Raw genomic sequence first — 26607 nt, forward strand, 5'->3', positions numbered from 1 at the left:
GCAGAAAGAACCTTGCACCTGTACCTTTTTCCTTCCTTATGTCTTGTTGAAGCTAACATGTCACAAAGAACCCTGACATCAGAAGTGCCTAGAGCCCAATGGAAAGCTCCATCTCTCAGACTGACTGACTTACTGATTTTTAATAAAAAAAAAAAATCAGTGTGAGGTCAGGTCATATTCAGTCCTTACTATTTACTGAGCACATGCTACATGCCAGGTACAATGGTAAGCACTTTTAAAAATACCCGCTATCTTATTTCATCCTTGTAATAACCCTGTGAGGTAGGTATTATTATTTCAGTTTTACCGACGAGGAAATCAAAGTTCAGAAAAGTTAAGAAAATTGCTCTTAGGCATTGGTGTCAAACACTGGTCTGACTTCCTTCAAAACTTCTCTTAAGCTCTACTATCCACCTGATCTTTTTCTTTCTTTCTTTCTTTCTTTCTGGCCACCCCTGTGGCATATGGAAGTTCCCAGGGCTGGGAGTTGAACTGGAGCTGCAGCTGCCAACCTAAACTACAGCTCATGGCATGGCCAGATCCTTTAACCCACTGAGCGAGGCCAGGGATCAAACCCACATCCTCAGGGATAATAGTCGGGTTCTTAACCTGCTGAGCCACAGTGGGAACTCCCGTACTATCCACCCAATCGTAGAGAGCTTCAGCCGCCCCTCTCTCGTTGGAGAGGAGCACCCCCTCCCTTTACCAAAGCCTTTTTGAATGCATAGAACCTTCTAGTGTTGACCTTACTCTACACCTAAAGTCTCAGAAGACTCTCACATGATGAATTCCAGATCCCTGTGCCCTTGTGACGCTATCCCGTCTGCCAAATTTGAAATTATTCCATAATTTGCTTTACCCACAAACATAAGCCCTGTTATTGACTGAGTAAACTGAGCAGGGCTTTTTGGACTTTTATTCTGTCTCCCAAAATACAATGAGCTGAAATCATCTGATGATGAACTTGTACTTGAAACTGGAGTGGCTGAGGGTGGAGTGAGTCACTCCGGTGAGTTTGTACCTTCCAGTCACTCCTTCAAATTTTGTCCTGTTGCCAGATCCTGTGCTCGGCAGTATGTTTAGACATCGTGGGGTTACAAGGGCAACCTAAAAGCATCCTTTGCCCTTGAGGAGTTTAAAATCTGTTTAGATGGCAAATTAACATGCATGAAACAGTATCCAGCCTGTTGTGTGTGTGAGAGAGGGTGTGTATGTGTGTATAGTGTGTGTGTATATATATATATACATGTACGTATGTATGTAGTATAGTATATGTGTGTGTATATATTTAAAATAGGTGCCCATTAAATGTTTGCTGGAAAATATATTTTAGCAAATATTTAATGGGCACCTACTATGTGCTGGGTATTGTGTCAGGAGGTGCAGAGGCACCGTGATGCTCCCCTGCCTGGAAGATGCTCATAGCTCATGGGGAGACAGAATTTGGTAACAGGTAGGTTGAGGTAATAAGGGCTACAGTGGGGCCAGGAAGCTTTGCCCAGGAGAGCTGACGAAGGCTGATGGACAAAGTGACTTTCGAGCTGGATGTTGAAGCTGAGCATTTTCTGGGCAGAGGTGGGCAGGCATTCCAGGCATAGAGACACGTATATGCAGAGGCTATGGGTGCCAGGAAGTCAGGGACTGTGCCCTGCTCAGCTCTCTCTTCATTCCCAGCTCCTGGTACCATTCCAGGCATAGGCTGGGCTCACAGTAAAGGTACATGCAGTGAGTGAAAATACTGGCCTGGGAAAACGTGCAGCAGGTCTGGAACATGCTGAAGCAGCTGCTGAGGAGTATGCATGAAGGGGAGGGGGCTTGGGGAGCGGGCTTGGGGAGCCAGAGGGGGAAACAGATTGTGATCGGCCTTGAAGGTTGTCACAATCACTTTGGATTGTGTCCCAGGACGAAAGGGAGAGGTGGGGCCCAGGGTCTTGCGGCAGTGGATCGACTCAGCAGATGTTGTTTAGGAAGACTGCCGGTGCCGGGCTGAGAGCGGGCTGGATGGGAGAGGAGGATGCCGGTGGAGGCATCAGGGAGCCGCACCTCTGGTTGGGTGGGGTGATCGCAGGTCAGATGAACTGAGATGACGCTGATGCCCCACTCCCCTGTGTTATTTATTCAGAATAAAAATTATCCATGAAACATACCGCTCTTTCGTGTGTAGAAAGTGAAGCAGCTTTTTGTCTCCTAGATAGCTTCCTTTCAGAGTTCGAGATTCCTTCATTAAAGCTGAGCTTTTCTCATGTGGGGGACTGTTCCTCACTTTACCAGAGTCCTAAGCAGGTGATTGTTAGGCCATGGGGGTGAAGCCGTGCTGCCTGAACTGAGGTGGGGTCCGTGAGGTGAGCAGGAGAAGATGATTTGGGGACACTTCTAGGCAGCTGCCTTTGGATTTTGGCACCGGCTTGGTTTAAGGACAGACCGAGAGGGGAGGAGTCCCCTGCCTCAGGTGTTATAGCACAGAGTTGGGGGTGGGGTTGGGGGTGCTTGGCGTTGGAAGGGCTGTGGGCAGGAAAGGAGCTAATGGGTTATTTGGGGATACTGTTTTTAATAGTAGGATGTCAAAGAAGGCAGTGTCTGCTGAGCACCAGCTTGTTGGGGACGTCAAAGTGACAGAAAGGCTCAGGGGAGAGAGGGGACAGAAGGAGGAAGGGTGGCCAGGCTGGGCCCTGCAGCTCAGTGTAGGCGTTGACGGAGCCTTGCTCTGGGTGACTCAGAATTTACCGTTAATGACCAAGTACCATGTAAATCTGCTCCCACTGGTTCACAGCCTGTGCTGGTGTTTTTTGGTTGGGATTTTGACAGTAATATTGATCCCACTTCAACAATAGGAAAACAAATAACCCCATTTTAAAAATGGGCCAAAGCCTTTAACAAACACCTCACCAAAAAAGATTTTCAGATGGCACATGAGAATATGAAAAGATGTTCCATCATCAGGGAAATGCAAATTAAAACAACAGTGAGATACCACTATGCACCTCTCAGAATGGCCAAAACCCAGAACCCTGATGACACCAAATGCTGGTGAGGATGTGGGGCAACAGGAACACTCATTCATTGCTGGTAGAAAAGCAAAATGGTACCACCACTTTGGAAGATAGTGTGACAATTTCTGACAAAACTCTTATCTGTTCTTACTCTATAATCGAGCAATCATACTCCTTGGTATTTACCAAAAAAAGTTGAAAACATGTCCACACAAAAACCTACATACAGGGAGTTTTGTGGTGGCTCAGCAGGTTAAGAATCTGGCATTGTCACTGCTGTGGTTCAGGTTTGATCCCTAGTCTTGGAACTTCTGCATGCTGTGCGTGTGACAAACACACAGAAACACACACACACAAACCTGCACATGGAGACTCATAGCCCCTTTACTGGTAATCACTAAAACTTGGAAGCTGTCAAGATGTCCTTCAGTGGGTGAATGGTTGAGTAAACTGTGGTACATCCAGACAGTGGAATATTATTCAGTGATGAAAAGAAATGAGTTATCAAGACACGAAAGACCTTAAATGCATGTCACTAAGAGAAAGAAGCCAATCAGAAAAGGCTATATACTATTTGGTTCCAACTATATGACATTCTAAAAAAGGCAAAACTGTGGAGACAGTGGAAAGATCAGTATTGGCCAGGGGTTAGGTGTGTATGTGTGAGTGGGACATGGATAGGCAGAGATTTTTTAGGGCAGTGAAAATACTATGTATGATACTGTAGTAACGGATACACGTCATTAATTATCCATTGTCCAAACCCATAGATCCACCACCAAGAGTGAACCCTAATGGAAACTATGGACTTTGGGTGATTATGATGTGTCGGTATGAGTTTATCAGTTGTAGCAAATGAGTTTATCAGTTGTAGCAAATGGGGATTTGATTGGAGAGATTGATAATGGGAGGGGCTGTGCATGTGGAGGGGGCAGAGGGTATATGGGAAATCTCTGTACCTTCCTTTCAGTTTTCTGTGAACCTAAAATTACTCACAAAAGTCTTAATAAAAAAAAAAGAATGACCCTAGCTAACATTCTGTTGAAGTGGCTAATGAGAAATGGTGTGGTTACCAAGGGACCAGGAGAAGTCAGTGATCCCTGGCCTGGCGTAATTGAGAATTGGCAAAGAAGATGCTCGTTTAAGTAAGAGTCTATTTTTTCAATGCTCTGCTCCTATTTAAAAAGATGTTTACAAAGAGCTTATTACTTAGGGAATGCTGTAGGGACAATATAAGTTTTAAAAAACAAGATACATTTAAAACAACAATTACAATAAAAACTATAAATAAACAATGGAATACATGAATAGAGAATAAATTTCCATGGAGTTACTGTCATGGCACAGCGGAAACAAATCCGACTAGGAACCATGAGGTTGCGGGTTCGATCCCTGGTCTTGCTCAGTGGGTTAAGGATCTGGCCTTGTTGTGAGCTGTGATGTAGGTCACAGACGCAGCTCAGATCCTGCATTGCTGTGGTGTAGGCTGGTAGCTGTAGCTCTGATTCGACCCCTAGCCTGGGATCCTCCATATGTCTCGGGTGTGGCCCAAAAAACAAAAAACAAAAAAAGTCCATAAAATATTAAAAGTGCTTTATTCTGATTGGTGGAAGTACAGGTGGGTGATTTTCTTTTTGCCCTTATATATATGTCAGAATTTCCCAACTTTTCTATAATGGGGGCAAGTTAAAAGATGAAAGTTTAATCTTTATATTATAATGAAGGTAAAAACTAGTATCCTGTGCCTTTCAAAGGGTATAGTTGCCTACTTTTTTCCAGTCTTGCTTCTGAAGAATACTAAGGACTGAGAGTCTTAATTAAGTGTATCAAGTCCTGATTGAATGCTTGCCATATTCCAGGAACTGAGATGGGATATAGGAAAGAATGAAATAATTTCTAAGATGGGAAATGGAATGACTGATTAGTCCTGAATTATTTCGGATAGTCTTTGTCCCACTAACTTAGTATTAACTGACATCTACAAAACAGAAAGAAATCCAAAGTGTGCTCATCTCGAATTGAGAAAGTGGGTAAGTGGAAACGATAGCGGTCTTGGATTCAAGTCCTGGTTTTGCACTAATTGAATACCCTTGGGTACTTTAATGAGGGTAGATTCTTTCTGTGTTAATCAAGGAACCTGTGCCAAGGGGATGGCTCCAAGAGGCAAGAGTCTGGGCTCTGACTCTTGCTGGCCTGGGACATTGAAAATGGAGCTAGTAAGACCTACCTGGCAGAGTTGATAAGGCGAGGGTAGTGTGTGACATATCTATGTCTATTTATAGTGGTACTATAAGTTCTGACATTTTTTCATTTCTTCAGTTCTCTGATTTTAATCTCTATGTCTGCAGTCAGTGATTATTGGTGATCATGACGGCGACATTACACTTCAAAAGCCCCTTTTCTTTCTGTTGTCATTCTCTGTTGCTCAAGGGTTCTACAGAAGAAACATGTACCTGGTTGCATAAAAGTCACCGAGGAAGCCCTGTGTGGTCCCTCTTTGCCTGGATGGACTATCTCTTTCCCTCGATTTCCAGCACATTGCCTTGGTCTCTGTTTCTTGATCTGAAAAGTTGCCACAGTCACATAGGATTACTGAGAGCAATAAATTTATTGACCTTTTTGTCAAATATTTATTGTATGCCTGCAACATGCCAGGCATTGTTCAAGGTGCTGGGAACAGAAGAGTGAACGGTCAAAGGCTCTACACTTGGTGTTTATCAGATACCTCAACATTAATCTCTCCTCCTACGTTTAATTTAAATTTTAAAAAATACTGGAGTGGAAACTCAAAAAAAATCTCAATTCAGAAGAACCAGTGTTGTCTCTTTCTTTTAAAGAATTGGGAGCAAAGTATTGACCTTTACCAGCTTATCATCCCATGTGTTGGAAGAAAGCCAACATCTTTTTTTTTTCCCCTTTCATTTTGGTCTTGATAAGGTGAGAGGCTGGGAGAACTGGGACCGTGTACTTCATTCTTATGTATAAAGCCTTAGTTTTAATTTTCGCATTCCCCACAGTACACTTCTGCTTGACTGTTACATGCCCTGACATGTAGAACCAATGGAAACACAAAATGAAAATGAAACAATTCTCCACCTGAGTCACTGTCTGTGTTTCTCCTTTATCACCAAAGCAATGCACTCCCACACAATTGAGGCTTGTTCTATTTAGGTTTTAAAACGTCATCCTTGTAATTAAGGCACACTATTATTGCTATAGAGTAAACAATCGGAAAACACGTTCTTAGAAACATCTCTCTGATTCATAAATATTTGGATGATGAAGTCACAGAGGTGGAATGCTAACCTTGCCAACATGCTGATGATAAAGATCAGTAGGCGATAATATTACACAGTGAAAACTTAGCTTTAGTCTGGAGCAGAAAAATAAGGTGGAAAGTTGGGCGATTATTTTGTAATAATCATTTGAAATAATATAGGTTTAAAAATACTTTTTTTCTAATGTTGTAATTCACTTGACTTGTATTTATTAATTTCATTTAAGAAACACTTACTGAGTGCCAGCCTTCTGGCTTGACACAAATGTCCCTCTCTGCCAGTCTTTCCTGCTCAGCTGGGGGTCACTCCCCACCGGCACTACCAGCTCCAACCACTTGAGGCGCTAGTCGTTTCAGTTTCTCACAGAGCCTTTCTGTCGCTACGTAGTTGCCTACCTATGCTGGTCCCTCTTCCTGGAATTTCCTCTTCCCAACTACCCAACCCTCTCTGCTTGGAAAATTGCTATTTTATCTTTCAAAATTCAGTTCCAAAGTCATGTATGTAAATGATAGTCACAACCAGGATTAGCTATGTAATTTATAATTTAAATGAAAATGTAGATCCCTTTTTTCAAAAATTATTAAGAATTTCAAGATGGTGACTGCTGAGCATTAAACCAAGTGTGGGACCTTTTAAAAGTGGGATTCACAGGAGTTACTGTTGTGGCTCAGTGGTTAACGAATCCGACTAGGAACCGTGAGGTTGCGGGTTCGATTCCTGGCCTTGCTCAGTGGGTTGAGGATCTGGCGTTGCTGTGGCTGTGGCATAGGCCAGTGGCTACAGCTCGGATTAGACCCCTAGCCTGGGAACCTCCATGTGCCGCAGAAGCGGCCTTAGAAAAGGAAAAAAGACAAAAAAACAAAACAAAAAACAGAGTGGAACTGCACAGATCACAAGCTCATGGAGCCAGCCCTGGTCACACTTTTTCTGTGTTTCCCCAATTCTTAGTCAATATTGTTTTTTATTGGCCATTCATTATCCACCCAATTCAGGTACCTGTCTCCCAGTTTTCATCTGGGAAAGCCATTCCCCTCATACTTGCCATGCATAACGCACTAAGCCACCAGTCAGAGCAAACCATGCCAAGGGCCACTGTGATTGGTCCAGAAATGCGCTTGGGATCCAATCAGAGCCAATGAACTGCTGAGAGCATTTGGCGGGGCGAGGGGAGTGGCTACCAGAGACCCAGGTAATCGCTTTGCACTGGATTTGAATGTAGGCCGCTGTGAGCATGAGATGGCTGAGGCTGTCACATGGAGCAGGAGATAAAGGACAGAAGCAAGAGGTGAGAGGCTCTGCATCAAGGTGGGCCTGCAGCCGCATTTATCAAGCACTTTTCAGTTATGTGAGCCAGTAAATTACCCCCTTTTGCTTAAGCCACTTAGAATTGAGTTTTCTTACACTTGGAAACAAAAGAGTACTAGGGAATAAACAACTATTTGGTCCTTATACATTTTTGTGTGTATATGTTTCCCCATTGCTCTAATGAGCTCCTTGGGAGCAAGATTTTTTTTTTTTTTTTTTTTTTAATCTTACCATCTCTGGTGCTTGGGATAGTATTAAAATATCCTTTTTTTTTTTTTTTTTTTTTTAAGTTAGACCAATGGCTATATTGAAAGGTCAGGGCAGAGCCCCTCTCCCTCTGTGGTCCTGGCAGCTTTGAGATCAGGCCTTGAGCATCCAGGCGTCCTGAATCCAGAGAGCTCATTAAACTAGTAATAAGTAGAATGATTATGACAGTGGATGGAAAAGCAGCAGTTGGTAGTCTCATCTTCATTTCCCCCGAGTTCTGTTGTGAAATTTAACTAGTCTGTAAAATCAAGATGTCTGTGATCCTCTGCCACACTTCCATTCAGTTTAGTTCATGCCAAGTCCAGGTGACCAGGCAATAGATTGGTAGGTTAATTCTGCTCACAGGTGCTGGCCACACTCTCTTCTTTCTCCTGAGGTGGGGGCCTGTGAGGGGCCTGCAAAGCACATTCACCTCCCTTAGCTCCTGTTTATCCCACACAACCCTGAAAAGGGATCAGAGCAAGGAGAGTCATTTCCAGTTCACAGACTGAAAGTGGAGAGAATAGTCTGAGCAGTTTTGTCAAGATCCAAGGTCTACGAGGCCCAGTATGATAGCTACCTGCCACATGGGGCCATCGAGCACCTGAATGTGGCTAATCCAAATAGAGATGTGCTGGAAGTCTAAAATGCACACTGGATTTCGAAGACTTAGGAAAAAAAAAAAAAGACAATTCCCTAGCACATTAATTATTTTTACATTAATTACATGTCGAAATTATGTTTTGAATATATTGAGTTAAATACAAATATTATTAAAATGAATGTCACTTACTTGACTTTACTTTTATTAATGTGGCTCCTAGAAAATTAAAAATTGTATATGCAGCTCACATTTGCAGCTCGTATTTTATTTCTTTTGGATAGCTGATCTGGAGCCTAGCATCCTGGCTCCTGCTCTGTTTCTATCTATAGACTCAAGCTCTCCTCTTGCCTCTTGTCACCCTCATCTGAGGCGCTTCTGCACCACTGTCTGTGAACTGTCTTTTCTCTCCTTATTCCTCCATCCTTCCTCCCTCATAGAACAGAATGTGTGAGAGGTAGACTGACTTTTTCGGTCTGACACTTGTTGGCTTCTGCTAATTTATTGGGGCACAAAATGAGCAATATCGATTCTGAATTTTGAAAACTTGTCAGGGTTTATCTTTTAGTTCATATTCTCTGAATATTGACTTTGAAAAAATAATTTAGTATTTAATTTGAAAAGAAAAATACCAAGCCCTTGCTGGGAAGTTACAGCAAAACATATTTTAATTCTTGCCAGTCTTTTATAAATCCGTGAAGCATGTAGGCTATCTGTGATGGGTCTTAGCCTCGTGTATCGTTTCCCCAGCTCCCATCTGCAAGGTCTGCTGGCCACCTGCTCTTCAGCCCTACTGAGCCCCCAACTAGGAAAGAGAATTCAGCTCCAGGAAGACAGCTAGATGAAACAGGAGGAAGACTGACTCTGATGAGAGCTTAGCTATTAGATCAGGCTGTCAAGGCAGGTGGAGAGGACCCCTTTTGGGTGGGTCTGTGTGGTTCCTAATGGGTACCCATTTGTAGGCAACTCAAGGACTAACTGGAAATAGAGAGCTGTCTTAGGTGAAATCTGAGAGCTCAAGAATTCCAGGAGTGGAGTTCCTGTTGTGGCTTAGCAGTAACGAACCCAACTAGTATCTATGAGGATGTGGGTTTGTTCCCTGGCCCCGATCAGTGGGTTTAGGACCCAGTGTTTCTGTGAGCTGTGGTATAGGTCACAGATGTGGCTCTGATCCTGTGTTGCTGTGGCTATGGCGTGGGCTAGCAGCCGCAGTTCTGCTTGGCCCCCTAGCCTGGGAACTTCCATATGCCACAAGTGTGGCCCTAAAAAGCCAAAAAAAAAAAAAAAAAAAAAAAAGAATTCCAGGAGCGGCTGTTCGGTGTCATGGATTGAACAGGGACAATGGGGAGTTCTGAGAAACAAATAGACAACAGTTCTAAAGCGGAGCCTAGTGACTAAATACATAGGCACAGTGTGCTTAAGATCACTAACAAAGACCTGAGAACACTAATTTTAAAATGCCTTAGTATCAATGAGTGGATCAGTCTTGCAGCACCCAAACCCACTGATCCATGTTGACCTCCCTAGAAGCAAGACCACTGGACACCAAGGACCTCTTGCTGTGATGGAGTAGGAAGCACACAGCCAGCCCCATGAAGGGAATTGAACCTGAATCTAAAGTAATCTAACATAATGCCCTACATATGACCATTGTTTTTCAGAATAGGGGATAGAGGAAATGATTAAATAATGCTATGAGGATGCAATCAGCCAAATCCAGAATGGAGGAAATTCTTTGGGACAAAATACCCTTTTTCTTCAACAAATAAATAGCATGAAAAAAAGGGAGGAATTATCATAAATTAAAAGAGACCTGAGGCACATCAGCCAATTTCAGCGCATTGACCTTGTTTGGCTCCTGTCAGTCAAACCAACTGTAAGATGACATTTAAAGAGATAATCTTGGAAATGTGAATATAGACTAGTTAATTAGATGATACTAGAAAAGTATTGTTAATTTTGTTAGGTATGTTGTGATTATTACTTTAAATGTTTTCATGAGTCTTAAAAAAAGAATGAAATTCTGATGCATATTACAGCATGGATGAATGTAGAAAACGTTATGCTAAGTGAAATAAGCCAGACACAAAATGACACATATTGTCTGATGCTAATTACATGAGCTATCAAAAATAGGTACATTCATGGGGACAAAAAGTAGAATAGAAGTTACCAGGAGCTATGGTGAAGGGAGAATGGGGAGTTACTGCTTTTTGTTTGTTTTTATTTTTTGACCCTGCCTGCAGCATGAGGAAGTTCCCAGGCCAGGGACCAAACTTAAGCCACAGCAGTGGCAACCCTGAATCCTTAATTGCACTAGGCCACCAGGGAACTCCAGGGAGTTATTGTTTAATGAATATGGAGTTTGAATTTAGGATGATTACAGTGCTCTGGAGACGGGTGGCGTGATGGTTGCACAACAGTGTAAATGCCACTGAATTGTACACTTAGAATAGATAAAATGGCAAATTTCATATTGTATTTACCACAATTTTAAAAAGTATTTACCTGTTAAAAGATATACCCTGAATAACCTATGGTTTGCTTTTATTTATTTATTTTAGCTCTTTTTTATTTTCGGGCCACATGTGTGGCATATGGAAGTTCCCAGGCCAGGGGTCAAAGCGGAGCTATAGCCGCCGGCCTACGCCACAGCCAGAGCAATGCAGGATCTGAGCTCATCTGTGACCTCCAGCACAGCTCATGGCAACGCTGGATCCTTAACCCACTGAGCGAGGCCTGGGATCAAACCTGCATCTTCAGGTGTACTAGTCGGGTTCTTAACCCATTGAGCCACATTGGGAACTCCCTTTGTGATTTGCTTTAAAATGCTCCTACCCTCCCTCCCCCACAAAAAAGTAAACAAAATAAGTTTCAAAATGTTGATCATTGTTAAAGCTGGGTGATAGGTATGGGGGATGTTTATGGGCATGTTTGAAAAATGCCACCATTAAAAAGTGTTTAAATGACTATAAAATGCCTGACTTTCAAGAGCAGGTGACTGCAGTGCAAATCTGTCAGCCAATTGGAAAGGCACTTGCACTGGACCCAGGGCAGGGCTGTGGAGAGCCTCTGCGGCTGCATTCCCCTGACAAGTCCATGGGCTGCCAGTTTCTAAGGAGCGCTTGCTTTTTCAGAGCCGCCTCCCTCGGTGACAATGTTTTCCTGACCTCTGCTCTTGCTGGAACACCTAGTACCTTCTCAACCAGATTGATGAGCTTCTGGATTATATTTTTTCCACATGCCTAAGCCAAGATATCACTTTAGATTTTGCCTTGCCATAGTGGCCTGGTGGTAAGTGCTGACTATATCGTTAAAGAACCTCTTTTGAGTGACAGGATGGTACTAGCTGCTTGGCATCTTTGGGAGGGGCCCTCCTTGCCTAAGGACCCTGAGGAGGCTTCAGCAGGGGAGGCTCCTTTAAAGAAGGTGAGTCTTGAAGACATAGCCTTAAGACAGCAGGTAAAGGCGTTCCAGGCAGAGCAATCAGTATGTGCGAAGGCACGGGAGCGCAAAGGAGAAATGTCTCCAGGTGGAGGACCCAGAGGGGAAGAAGAGGCTGAGAAAGCTGGCTGGCATCAGATTGTGGATGCTCTTACATGTCTTGCTATGAATTTCATTCTTTCAGTAAATTCAGTGCCTAAGGGGTACATTCTTTGCAAAGATGAGCCCTTTCCCTCCTAACTAAGACACCTGACCAAGAAGAGGAATGATGAAGGGATGTGACTTCATTGTACAACCTGGGACACCTGGCTATGAGCTCCATAGCTATTTGTTACACCTTGAATCTTGAATCTCGAATCATCTTTTAAACCCAGCTTTGTGGATGTGGGTAGAAGCAGAGCAAAGAAGAGACACCTGCCTAGGTAATAAAAGAAGTTTCCAGACTACAGATAAGCCTTGGTGCAAGAAACCAGGTTCATCTAGATATTTCTCACTCTGTGCACTCTCTTTTCACTAAGAGTTCAGCTCACTTACTTTGTCGCCAGCAGTAAGAGCAATGAAAGTACATTATCCTGCTCCCCTAATGTAGCCCATATCTAATGCCAACCTCCTACATCCCTCAGTCAGAAACCCATGAAGCTTATATTACCATTTAAAGAAGTGCCTGGAAAGTGTGCAACTTTTGAAGGAATAATAACACATTGCCATTGCAAAATGAGAATCTGTAGGTTTGGGTGTTCCTGCCATGGCTCAGCAGAAATGAATCTGACTAGCATCCATGAGGACACAGGTTCAATTCCTGGCCTTGCCCAGTGGGTTAAGGATCTAGCATTGCCGTGAGCTGTGGTGTAGTTCACAGATGCGGCTTGGATCCCGCATTGCCATGGCTGTGGTGTAGGCCAGCAGCTGCAGCTCTGATTCAGCCCCTAGCCTGGGAACCTCCATATGCCGCAGGTGCAGCCCTAAAAAAAAAAAAAAAGCAAACTGTAGTTTGGGCTTCTGGGTTCACACTGAATTCACCTTTTAAAAATATGTGCTTTTAAAAGATGTTTCCCTCTTTTACATCTTTGAAACTGAAGTATATTTAGGCACAAGATTTAAAATTTTCTAATAGTTTGGGAATATATTTAAAGAAAATCAAGTGTTCACCCCACATTCATGTCATTTTTCAGAGACCACCACTTTCACCTGCCTGTTTAAAAAAAAAAAATTTTTTTTAGGGCCGCACCTGCGGCATATGGAGGTTTCCAGGCTAGGGGTCAAATCGGAGCTACAGCTGCCAGGCTACACCACAGCCACAGCAATGTGTGATCCGAGCTGTGTCTGCAAACTACACCACGGCTCATGGCAACACCGGATCCTTAACCCATTGAGCAAGGCGAGGGATCAAAAGTGCACCCTCAAAGATACTAGTCAGATTCGTTTGCACCGAGCCACAATGGGAACTCCCTTAAAGATTATTTTTAATTTTTTTTCAGATTTAAAACAATACAATTTCTCGGTCAGTTTAAGACATTGTCTATTGACTTATCTCTAAAACATGAGGATGTTAGCTTCCTTCTTCCCTGCCCCCAGCTTTCTGATTTAGAATTTAGTCCTATTGGTTCCCTCTGTGCACTTACGTGCTACACTTAATCCTCCTGTTCCCTTTCCATCTAGGCAGTGTGTGACTCCCCACTATGTAAGCTGAGGATCTTAGCACAGTTCCCTTCTTTTCATCTCAACCCTCTACTTCCTACTGTCTGCTGTTTGTACCTTTACCTTTGCATCAAGAAGGAAAGCATCTACAATCAGCTAGCTCTGTCACCGGCATTGAGTTGCCCTTGCTTTGTGAGTGGTTTGATTTCAGAGTGAAAAGCAAATAGGGTTTGCATTACTAGGACTATGCGAATTGGGATTACAGCGCTTCCTCAATTTACAATGGGGGGGGGTTTACATCTCAATTAACCCATTGTACATTGAAAATATCTTAAATCAAAAATGCAAACCTAACCTACCAAACATTGGAGCTGAGCCAAGCCTATCTTAAATGTGCTCAGAAGACTTGCATTAGCCTCCAGTTGGGCAAAATCATCTAGCACAAAGCCTATTATCTCATGTAATTTATTGAACACTGTACTGAAAGTGAAAAACAGTGGTTGTCAGTGTATCGGTTGTTAACCTCGTGATTCTGGGGCTGCCTAGGATCTGCAGCTCCTGCTACTGCCTGTGGCATCTCGACAGAGCATCAGATTGTGGACCACTAACCTGAGAAAAGATCAAAATTCAAAATTCAAAGTATGGCTTCTGTCGAAACTTATGGCTTTCAAATTACCATAAAGTTGTAAAATCATAAGTAGAACCTTAGTCATAGCAATTTGGGACCGACTCTACTGCAATGTCTGGGGACCTGCTAGGATCATATTTCCTTCTCTGCCAGGTCAAAGTCACCACTTCTCTGCCATGAAAAGGAGAACATGCCTAGCAAAACCAGTCACCTGGGTTCTCTCTTTTGCTCAAAATGATGCTGTGTTTTAGTTGGCTTCAAATGAGACAATAATTTTCTGTTTAAAAATATAACTATGTACATTTTTAAAAAGGAAGGTATTGACCAAATACGAAGACAACTAAAGTGTGGCATTATTTCGAGCATTTGAAGGAGGGTTATGCAGATGGTTCAAGAAGAGAGCTAAATCCAGAAAGTCCAGAGTTAGAATCAGTAGACAGTGTCCCAAAATGGAAAAATCAGGAAGTTAGCAGTATAAGGGCAGTATTTATAAACATGGCAATGAAATGGCTAAAGGAATGGAAACAATTGTCTTCAGGGAGTGGAAATCAGGGGTGGGGTTGCCTGGGCTGGGAGACTGTTGCATTTTTAAAATTTCGGAGCCTCTAGTCTTGGAATTTTAAAACTTTGTTCATGGATTACTTTGATAAAAATTACAATTAAATTTATTTATTTTTTTGTCTTTTTAGGGCCACACCCGAGGCTTATGGAGGTTCTCAGGCTAGGGGTCCAATCAGAGCTACAGCTGCCGGCTTACGCCACAGCCACGCCTTCGACCAATACCACCACAGCTCACAGCAATGCCTGATCCACTGAGGGAGGCCAAGGATCGAACCCACAACCTCATGGTTCCTAGTCGGATTTGTTTCCGCTGCTCCACAATGGAAACTCCACAATTAAATTTAAAAAGAGAGTCCCTAAGCCTCTCATCTCACTTCTAAGATAATCACTGCTGACCCAACTGTCAGCTGAGAGTGAGGCACTAAAAAAAGAATGGGGGCTCTTTGTGTGGGGCGGAGCCTCGTGGCCTGGTGGTGATGCCTCAGGGTGATGAGATGTGATTCTTCCTTGGAAAACCGCAGTGTTAGCAACCCTAAGTCTTTTTTTTTTTAATTTTTTAAATTACTCAATGAATTTATTACATTTATAGTTGTATAATGATCATCCCAATCCAATTTTATAAGATTTCCATCCCACAACCCCAGCGCATCCCCCCACCCTCTGAACTGTCTCTTTTGGAACCATATGTTTTTCAAAGTCTGTGAGTTAGTATCTTTTCTGCAAAGAAGTTCATTCTGTCCTTTTTTCAGACTCCACATGTCAGTGAAAGCATTTGATCTTGATGTCTCATTGTCTGACTGACTTCACTTAGCATGATAATTTCTAGGTCCATCCATGTTGCCAAAAATGCCGGTATTTCGTTCCTTTTAATGGCTGAGTCATATTCTTTTCTGTAACTTCCCACTGAGGGGGACTGATGGAATCATGCCTGATGGGGGCTGTCTGTGAGCAGGACGGGAAGCACGCTGAGGGTCCCCAAGTTCAGAGTGTACAGAGACTCGTTTAAGCCCTTTGTTTTTATCCAGGTCCACACCCTGCGTGGAATCTTCATGTCCCAAGCCTCTCCAGCTTCAATTTTCCTTTAAAAGAAGCTTCTTAGGGTGGGAGAGTAGCCTCCTGGCTGTAGGGGGTAGGATAAGCTACTTAAAGGGTCACCTCTTGATTCAGATTTATAAGCAGCCTCCTGTGTTTCAGCCTCACCCCTCACCCTCACCTCCTGCAGTTACTGTGCCCTCAGATACTGAGTCTCACAGGGGTCTGTAGAGAGACCCCCATCCCTCCCCAGTAGGTACCTCCCTTGGGATCCTTCTTCCTTGCTAAATTAATTACATATGCCCCATCCCACCCCTGCTTTCCATCTTCCACAGTTCTGCTTATATCTCTTGTCTGCTGTTATTTATTTTCCTGTCCTTTCTGTCCTTATAAGTCAATATAATTTTTTTTAATCGCTTTGGTGTTATTTTCAAGAGGCTTATAAAGAGAGAGAATGGAGATATCTATGTATTTTGAATGAATGAATGGTTAATGCTACATTTTAACTGAAGTTGCAATTGACTTTAAAACAGGAAGGCTGGAGTTTATCATTTTCTGCTCTTTGTTGTGAATTCACGTTCCGGGGTATTACCTGTTAGCAATGCTTTGTCCCTCAGTCAACGGCTGCTTCCCTGAGCTGAGCCTATAGGCTTCTAAACATGTGTGTTGGTGACAAGAGGCCCAGTCTAGAGACTGTGGTTTGCATCATGTAACCCACCCCCATTGCAGCACCCCAACTTCTACAAAAGTCCAATTGAAGTCAGTTTGGAATGCAAAATATATTTTTCTATAGGAACTGTATAATAAGGAAATATTTTAGTTCCCAGGCCAGCTTTCAAGAGTCTTTTTTAAAGCTCATAGGTATGAATATTCTCTATTTATTAATGTACCCACACCCCAAATTTGTTCACATCAGTTATGTGTGATTTGAGCACTGTATTATTATCATAAGATCCTATCAAACACAATCTTTTAAAGACGTCATTGCTCAATTTTTAGCTTTCATTATTGTTAACTTCTAAGTGGTCCTCTCTTTTCCAAACATACCCCTCTTTTCTCCTCCCTCAACTCACTCACTTCACCTTAAGAGAGAAAAGCAAAGCCTATGTCAGAGTCAGTGCAGATGTTCACTTGTCAGAGACAAGAAGCCCCCAGTGATGCTCGCTGCTCCTAGAGGGCTCCTCTGCCCAGTGAAGGGCCCTTCTGGAAAGTCACTCATCATGCTTTCTCCAGGGCATTGCAGTGACTTGGGTGAAGCTGGGAATTAGCTCTTCATCAACTGTCTTTGGAGTTCTAAGTCTATAGCACGGACATGAATAAAAAGCCACTTTTTTAAGGCTTGTTACCAATAATTATTGGTTATTTTTTACCTTCCCCTAAAATTCAAAGATGATTGGAGCATGTTACCAATGCAGTACTTCACGAGTTTATATTCTTGTACACTGATTCAGTCTTGGCTTGCAGAGAGCAACGCTCTCACTCAGGAGGAGGGGGACAACTACATTGCAGAGGACATTTGAAACTCTCACCAAACTAAGTTCTTTGGCACTTTCTCCAAGGTTATTCTGGGCAGAAGTATCATCCAAGATAGAAAACTCTTACTGATATAGTCATTTGTTCATTTGTTCTTCCACTCATCGACTATTTACTGAAGCCTTGCCATGTACCAGGCACTGTGCTATGGGCTATATATGCCCTCCTGGAGCTACCTCTGCACCATCAGCTCTGTGCCATCAGCTCTGCACCATCAGTTCTGCACCATCGGCTCTGCACCATCGGCTCTGCACCATCAGCTCTGCACCGTCAACTCTGTACCATCAACTCTGCACCATCAGCTCTGTACTGTCAGCTCTGCATCATCAGCTCTGTACCATCAACTTTGCACCATCAACTCTGTACCCTCTGCTCTGTACCATCAACTCTGCATCATCAACTCTGTACCATCAACTTTGCACCATCAACTCTGTACCATCAACTCTGCAGCGTCAGCTCTGCACCATCAACTCTGCACCATGGCCCAAGAAGAGTATTCCTTCCCACTGACCTCCCCGACCCCAGATAAAGCTCTATAGCTTGGGAAAGAAGAGAGCATCAGGAGAGGGAGATGCAGGGATAGCTCCTTCCATCCCCAGTCAGGCTCTAGGCTCAGAAGATCATAGAAGCTCCATGGAAAACTGCTTAACTTCAGAGCATAGAAGACTTTCATCCCCTCCACAGGTAACTTCCCAGAGAAGCCTGTGTGTGAGGGTAAAGAGGCATGGCTGAGTGAGGCATCCACAGTGGGCCCAGAGCAACCTCATGGCATGGGGCAGAAAGAGTAGCCAAGACCCACTGCAACTCCCGCCCCAAGCTCATAGGCAGAACCCAGGAGAGTTGAGAGAGGCTGGAGAACCCAGTGAGTTTGGGGAAAAGGATGATGCAGAAGGCAGGGAAGGCCACAACAAGACCTGGGTCATTTAGGAGGAAGCCAGGGGGATGAATGCCAATGATCAAAGGCTAAGGGGATCCTACACCTTAGCAAAATCATTATTTTGAGAAAGATACCCAAAGGCAGAATGCTGAATTTGACTGAATGGATAACCTGAAATGATTCCGTAGTCATTAATCTGGCTGAGTTTATCCCAAGAAGACTAGATTGTGCCCCTGTGACAAATTAATAAATACAAAAAATAATTGATTATATTTTATGCATAAATGAGTATGCAGCCTGTGAAATTTGCTGCTGCTTCACAAGTAAATTGAAAAAATCACATATCTTTCATGCAGTCTCTGGGAGAAAGATATAGGTGGTGAAATAGAGGCCAAGAGGGAGGATCTATGTTGGATAGGGTGGTTTGAGGAAGGCCCTTTAAAGGGGGCTCTCTTTAAGGTGAAGCCTGAAGGATGAGAAGGATCCGTCCATGCAAAGAGGTATAACAGTGTCCTAGGCAGAAGGAACAGCAGCAGCCAAGGTCCTGAGGCAGGAAAGAGCTTGGCTGTTTGGGGAACTGTAGGAAGTTCAGTGTGACTGAGCATAGTGAGCAAGGGGGTGAGCAAAGTTGATTTTGGAGCGGTGGAGAGGCGGGCAGATCCAGCAAAGCCTTCGAATCCTTCCATAGGTAGCAGCTGCAATGCCACCACAAACAGAAGAATCCTTCTTCAACCTCTGGCTTCATTAATAAAGCCTCCCTCTTTGCCCACTATGTGTTTGGTTCTGCCTCACTGTGAAGGCCCTTCTCCCCTTGCCTTTGGAGGCCTCCCTGGCCCTCAGAACAGACTTCCCTTGGAGAGGTTTCTTCACCTCCTCCGGTTGGTATCTGGCAGGTTGGAGAGGGGGCACTGTTAGATGATCCAAGGGTTCAAAAATGGGCGGATTCCTCAGTCTCCCTCCCAGGCACTCAAGTAGGAGGCCTTTCTGGGCCCTGCTGTCTCCATGGTTAACAAGCTCCTACAAAAGCCTGATGTAGGTGGACTGGGAGTCATACCTGGAGAAACTCCAGGTAAAAGAGAGAGGTCAGATTTAGACAGGAAGCAGACAAAGAGGGATAACTTGAAAATTTTTTGACTCTAGGGTTGTGTAATGGTTAATTTTGTGTGTCAATTTGACTGGGCCGCAGGGTATCCAGATATTTTGGTCAAACATTATTCTGGGTGTTTGTGGATGAGTTTAACATTTTAATCAATAGACCAAGTAAAGCAGATTGCCCTACTAATGTGGGTGGACCTTATCCAGTTGAAAGCCTTTGAGCTAATGCTTGAACTGAAACATCAGCTCATCCTGGGTCTCAAGCCTGCTGGTCTTCAGACTGGAACTATAGGAAGTATACCATCAGCTCTTCTGGATCACCAGCTTGATGACTGCTGATCTGAGGGCTTGCCATTATTGTGTGAGCCAATTCCTTATAAAAAAAGAATGTCTGTCTGTCTATATCTATCTATCTATCTATCTATCTATCTATCTATCTATCTATCTGTCAAATCATCTCTATACCTTTCTATCAATCATCTCTCTCTCTCTCTCTAAATATATCTATCTATCTATCTATCTATCTATCTATATCTATCTATATCTATATATATATATCTTCCATTTTTCTAGAGAACCCCAAGAATCCCAACTAGTGCAGGTAGTAAAAGCTGTTTTCTCCTTTTGAGATGCTCAGAACTTTGTGGTACAGTGGGCAAAACTAGCCTGACAGTAATGGTTGTTAATAAATATTATGAGAAATTGAGAAGTGCTGTGTGACAGGAGTCTCTTTGGGAGACTTTAAAAATAATGATAGCTGCTATTTATGAGTACCCTCTAGTGATATTTTATCTCTTCCTTCTTGTAAATACTAATGTAAAGTCTGGCTTTCTTGTAAGTATAATCTCCTTGAGGGCAGATATACTCTCTGTTTTGGTCACCACTGTATCTATGGGAGAGAGCCTGGTACACAATAAATACTTGTTGAATCCGTCAATTTGTTCCTCATCTTCACAGCAACGCCCCGTGCTCAGTACTGTGAGTTCCATTTTTAAAAAAGCAAACTGATGCTCAGCTTGAGCGCTGTTGCTCTCTGATTACAACGCCCCACCCCCACCTCTTCCGTCCATGTCCACCCTGGTCTGGGCCCTTGGAAGGCTGACCTCTACAGACAGATAACCTGGGCTCCTGGCCAGGGAAGAAGAGTCCAAGGTTAAGACCTCTGTTCCAGGGTACAGTTCTGACAGTGGCTGTGTCCTCCAGGGCCACGGCTCCTGTCGGACGGACGGCCCCTGTTTTATGGTTCCAACTTTCAAAAGGATCCAATAAAATATTCCCTTGCTTTTTCCTTCGCCTGGGGTGATGATGGCTTCCTGCTTTTACTGTCTCTCTGTACTTCACCCTCCCCTGTTTGTCGACTTACTGCTGCGAAAGCCTCAGGTAACAGTCCCTCACTAAACTCTCGCTAGTTCAATGCTTTGTGTGGGCCATCGTTTTCCTGCTGGGATCCTGATGAAGAAGGATTGGTAGCAAAGTCAGCTCAAAGTGGTAGAGGCAGAACTTGAACCCTGGTGTGTCTAGCTCTGAAGCCTGTTTTCATTTTATTACTCTACTCTTCTCTCAGAAATCGCTTAGGACCTTCCCCGGGACATTCTGTGATCTCTTGTAGAACCTCCTATAGGCCTAGCATTCTTTAGACCTGCTCCTCCCAGAAAGGAAGACAGGTGGCATGGAAAAAGGGCTCTGCCTTCTGTGGCCTCAGAGACCATATTTTGAATCCAAGCTCAGCTTGCAGCTCTGTGACTCTGGGCAAGGGGCTTGACTTCTCGGAGCCTCTGTTTCCTCGTTTGCAAGGTGGAGCTGTACCACAGTGGACAGGAATGAGGAGTCAGTAAATCAGTGTGTTCCTGTCACCAGTTCAGTAAAGTTGGCGTTTCCTGTCTCTCCTCAGTGTGGGTCTTGTGGCAGTGCCTGAAGTCACCCGGTCTCTTTTTTAGGTTAAAAAAAAAGGACTCAGGGAGAGCTGTCAGGGATTTTGACGGCTAAAAAAAGGTGGGCATGTTTGAGATGGAGGCCTCTCGAGTCCTGGGCTCAGGAGACAGGTCTTTTCTCCCAAGCTTTCTTTTTCAGGCATTTAGTTTTGACTCTCTTGCAACATGGTCCAAGGTGAATCGCATGACCAGTGTGTTTTTTCTCCAGCGCTAATGACTGTGACTAAAATAGGGCGCTATGGGGCCAGCCCAACAGCCCTCCCCTCGGAGAAGTTCTAGAGGCTGCACTGCTTTACAAGGATGCAGAGGGTTTGAGAACCATTGGCTGATGATCCTAGTCTCTTCATAAGCTTCACAATGTGTAATCGAAAATGCGTTAATGCAGGCTTGCTAATACAGGGTATGTGCAGTTTGGGGCAGAAGCTGGCCTACTTCTCTCCAGGAGATGGTGCAAAACGAGGGTTAAAAAAAAGTGAGGGTGAGTAATGGCTGCCAGATAAAGTACAGGATGCCCAGGTAAATCTGAATTTCAGCCAAACAAAAAAATAACCTTTTTTCTAGTATAAGTGTGCCCCCATGCAGTATCTGGGATATACTTACACTAAAATTTCTTTATTTTTAATCTCAAATTCCTATTTACTTGGGCATCGTGTATTTTTATTTGCTAAATCAGGAAGCCCTACATAGGTGAGGGGAAGAAATGTTTTACTGGCCTAAGAGAGCGTTGTTTTCAGGATCCTCACACACATCTTAGAAGCTCCCTTTTACTCAGAAACCAATGTGCTTTTTATAAATTGCTTTTTTATGTTCATTAAAAGAGGACACTAAATAACATTCTATTGGCAGAGTTGTAATGTCTATGCTCTTGAAAATAAGAAAACTGAATTTCCTTAAGAATATATAACTATATCCCTTATCTAGAGGCCATGCATCTAGCAACATCCAATACTAAATCACTGCCGAGTTTTCATTGTATATATATGTAAGACAGTTCACACCCATATATGATATATTCCTTGTCATACTGGTAATTGTTTTATGCTTTAATTTGTATGGCTTGTTTTTTCATAGTATAGGTCATATTTTGTTTATGATATTTATTTCTCTTAAATCAAAATTATTATATCATAAAGTTTAATATTTATAGCAGAGCAAACATCTATGGAACCACAATTTTTTCTTTCTTTTTAAATTTAATGAAACATGCTCCCATTGGTTAAAACAATAACAATGACAACAGCAACAAAACTCCACAACACCCACAAGAGCTACCATGGGGCTTACGTACTTTTCTCAGGGCACTGCTGAACTTTTCGTAGATAGCAACTCAAAACTGAATTGTGTAGTCACTGCCCTTCTGAGATCTGGGTTTTCATGTTTTCCACCTCGAGGGAGCCATGGGGAGCAACTTGAGTAAGAGCAAAAGCCCCAGGGAAATATGGGACCAAGAACTCAAAGAGCATCCTGGTCAGGGGGCATTTCCTGTGGGGGCCGGCAGACCTACACATTGTGTCAGCCCCTGCTGGCATCACTGACTCATTGAGGCATATAATAATGTTGCATGTCATCACACAAAAATTAAATTATGTTCAGGTCAAAAGTTTTGTCTTCCCATCTCCAGAAAGAGCACCATAACACTTCTAAAAATTGTATTATAGTTCTGAGGATTCTAGACAAAGGTCACAGTTTTCTTAGAAAATTGGAAGACTGCAGGAAGTTCCCTTGTGGTACAGAGGGTTAAGGATCCAGCATTGTCACTGCAGCAGCTCAGGTTGCTGCTATGGCACAGGTTCAATCCCTGGCCTGGGAACTTCCATATCCTGCTGGCATGGCAAAAAAAAAAAAAAAAAAAAAAAAAAATTAGAAGACTGCAAATGTGGGCTAATTACTGATTTTTTTTTTGTCTTTTTGCTATTTCTTGGGCCGCTCCCTCGGCATATGGAGGTTCCCAGGCTAGGGGTCCAATCGGAGCTGTAGTCTCCGGCCTACGCCAGAGCCACAGCAACGCAAGATCCGAGCCGTGTCTGCAACCTACACCACAGCTCACGGCAACACCGGATCGTTAACCCACTGAGCAAGGACAGGGACCGAACCCGCAACCTCATGGTTCCTAGTTGGATTCGTTAACCACTGCGCCACGACGGGAACTCCTAATTACTGATTTTTAATGTGTTTGTCCTTAGTAGTGAAAATGAAGAACAATAACCATATTTACACATTAAACTGGAAATTGGAAACAGTAGTGCAAAAAAGAGGACCCTTCCCCCACCAGAGCTCAAAATCTGTGGAGAGGAGAGATACAGGTAGGTAATTGTATTGTCAGGATAGCCTAGGTTACTGTGGTAACAACTCCAAAATCTCAATGCCTTGAAACAGTGAGTTTGTTTCTCATTAGCACTGCATATCCACCAGCTGGGTATTTGCTCTAAAATTCTCACCCTGGAACCTAGGTTGATATCACAGTCACAATGTGGGTAGAGTGTTGCCATCCAACCATGGATGTTCATTTTATAGAAGAGGAATTCTGGGTTTGGGATGATTGAGTGATTTAGCTAGGCAAGAGGCACAGCCATCCTCAAACTGAGGTCTTTGAACTCTTGCACCCACTGTTCCTTCTCTTGTATATATACAAGTTATCTCTGTATTAGACTGACCACTCTTCATGGAGCAGAGCTCCAGGTTCAACTATACAGGTGTAGTCATGTTTGTGACATGTTAGTCATAGCACATTCATTCAGCTTACTGTGTTTAGGCATTATTTTATGCTCTGGGTATACAGTGGTGATCAAAATATATACAGTCCCTCTCCTTATGGAGCTTATGGTTTTATGGTGGGGAGTTACATGGACTTGAGTTTCCCCAAGCTTGGGAAGAGAGATTGAGGTTGCAGAGAGTTGCCTGGGCTCTAAATGCTGGAGTTGCAGGCCTAGGGGTGTAGGAGGATGCCGACATCGTCTGCTGATTGGGAATGAGTCAGCGACTGGATCTGCTGTGTCCCTACCATCACCATGCAGCAGCAACCCTGAAATGCCCCTAAAAACTCTGGTTTGGGTTTGAGGACCTGGAGGGCTGGGTGGGACAACTGCAGCAGTGGTAGAAAAGAGAGGCATGAGTGAGGAAAAGAGAGAAAGAAAACAGAAACAAAACCAAACATGACTTCCATCTGAAATGAGTCTGCAAACTCAAATTCCAAAATATGTGGGTGAATCTAACACTAAGAAAGACAGTCAGCAAAGTCAATAATCAGGACAAGATTTTTACTCCACATTAAAACTAATTTTACAGACCAGCCTAACAAAGACTAGAAATAAGTACATCTGAGGGATCAAAAGAGAGGGATAAAAAATATTAGAAATTATGGAACAAACAATACTAAGTTTATTATTATTATTATTTTTTAAAAGAACCAACTAAAAATCTCAGAAATAAAAAATACCATCGTTGAAATTTAAGATGCCCTGGATGAACAAATTTCTGCACTGAATAAAGTTGAAGTTGAAGTGAGGTGTAAAGGGGTGCTAAGAACACACCCAGAGTACAGGCAGAGAAGGGAATGTATTAACAGATCTGGAGAATTGATGAAGAGACACCAACTGACCATCATCTAAGGGGAATTCTGAAGGAAGAGAAAGGAGGGAAGGACGGTCAAACAGTATTTAAAGAGATCATTGCTGAGAAGTTTTCAGAATTGAAGACTTCCAATTAAAAGTCCATTTGAGTACCAAGCATGGAAACAGGGATAAATCCATACCTAAACACATGGTAGCAAAATTGCAGAACATTAAGGATGGTGATAATCCAAAATTAACAGAGATGAAAGATGGATTACCTACAAAGGAATGAAAATGTTTCGTGGCCGCCTTCTCATAGATAACAGTAGATGCCAGAAGAAATGAGGATAATATGTTCAAAGGACAGAGGTAAAGTAACTGTCAATCCGGAATACAATACCCTGATAAATAAAGACATTTCAGACACGCCAAGACCAAGACTTTATCAATCAGACTGTCACTAAAAGAACTACTAAAGGATATTATATTTTAGTAAGCCTGGATAACTGTTGATTGTTTATGTTTTTATTTTTTTAATTAAAACAATTTTATAACCATTTATTGTTTTAAATTTTTTTTCAATATTTAAAAAGAGTGCAACTAAGGCGCTGAAACAAAAATAACAAGATGGGAAGCGGGGTTCAATAGTTAACTAAAAAGTGCTGGTCAAGAGAACAATGAATACTTAATACCTTAAAAATATTTTCAGTAGATAAATAAAACGATCACCATAAGAAACTAGGAACAGAAAGTCCTAAACTAGAAATAAAAAGTAATAAATATAGGAGAAAAAATTAAAGAAATAGTATTTAGGGAAGATGAATAAAATCTAAAGTTGATTTTTTTTTAAATGACTTACAGAAACAGATGAACCCTGAGCAAAACTGATCAAGAAAATGGAAAAAAACCAAAATAACCAATAAACAGAAAATAAAAATAAAAAGGGGTTAGAAACCTTCATGGCAATAAATATATAAACTGGAGAAATGGGTAATTTTTAAGAAAAAATTAAAAATTTGGTAATTTATTCAGATTAAGCCAGAATAAGGCCTTAGCCATTAAAGAAATTAAATTGTTAATCAAAAGGTCTTTTTCCAAAAACACAAGGCCCAAATGGTTTTACCAGATCTTCAAAGAAAATTAATAAATAGAACATTTTTTTTTTAGAAACAAAAAAATAAACTGTTCCAGAGAATGGGCAAAAAAAGAAAAAGGATTATTCAACTAATTTTTTTATTTTTTAAATTTAAATTTTGTATCCTTTGTCTTTTTAGGGCCGCATCCACGGCATATGCAATGCAGATCCAAGCCACATTTGCGACCTACACCACATCTCAGGGCAACACCAGATCCTTAACCCACTGAGTCAGGCCAGGGATCGAACCTGCAACCTCATGGTTCCTAGTCAGATTCGTTTCCACTGCGCCACAATGGCAATTCCACCTTATTTATTTATTTATTTTTTAATACTAAAGCCAGGCAAGGAAATTATAAGGAAAGAAAATTATAATTTAATCCCACTTTTCATGTAGATACAAAATCTTGCAGGAAAATATCACCAAATAGGACTTAATCTCAAGTTGAAAGCAAAATTGAAGATTAGAAAACCTACTAAAGTTTAAAAAAGAAAAAACCTTTTTCTTTTATTTTTTACATTTTTAGTGTCATTTTGATAAATGCAGAAAAGATATTTCATTGCATATAGAATTCATTCATGGTTTAAGAAAAATCTTTGCAAAACTTTGTATAGAAGGCAACTTTCTTTACCTGACGAAGGCCATGTATCAAAATTCTAAAAACAAATGTTATACCAACTGATTATATTTTAGAGGCATTTCCATTAAAGTCAGGATTATTATTAAGGACTTACTTTATTTATCTATTTATTTATTATTAT

The sequence above is a fragment of the Phacochoerus africanus genome, chromosome 11 (genome assembly GCF_016906955.1).
Source record: "Phacochoerus africanus isolate WHEZ1 chromosome 11, ROS_Pafr_v1, whole genome shotgun sequence".
In the NCBI taxonomy this organism is placed as follows: domain Eukaryota; kingdom Metazoa; phylum Chordata; class Mammalia; order Artiodactyla; family Suidae; genus Phacochoerus; species Phacochoerus africanus.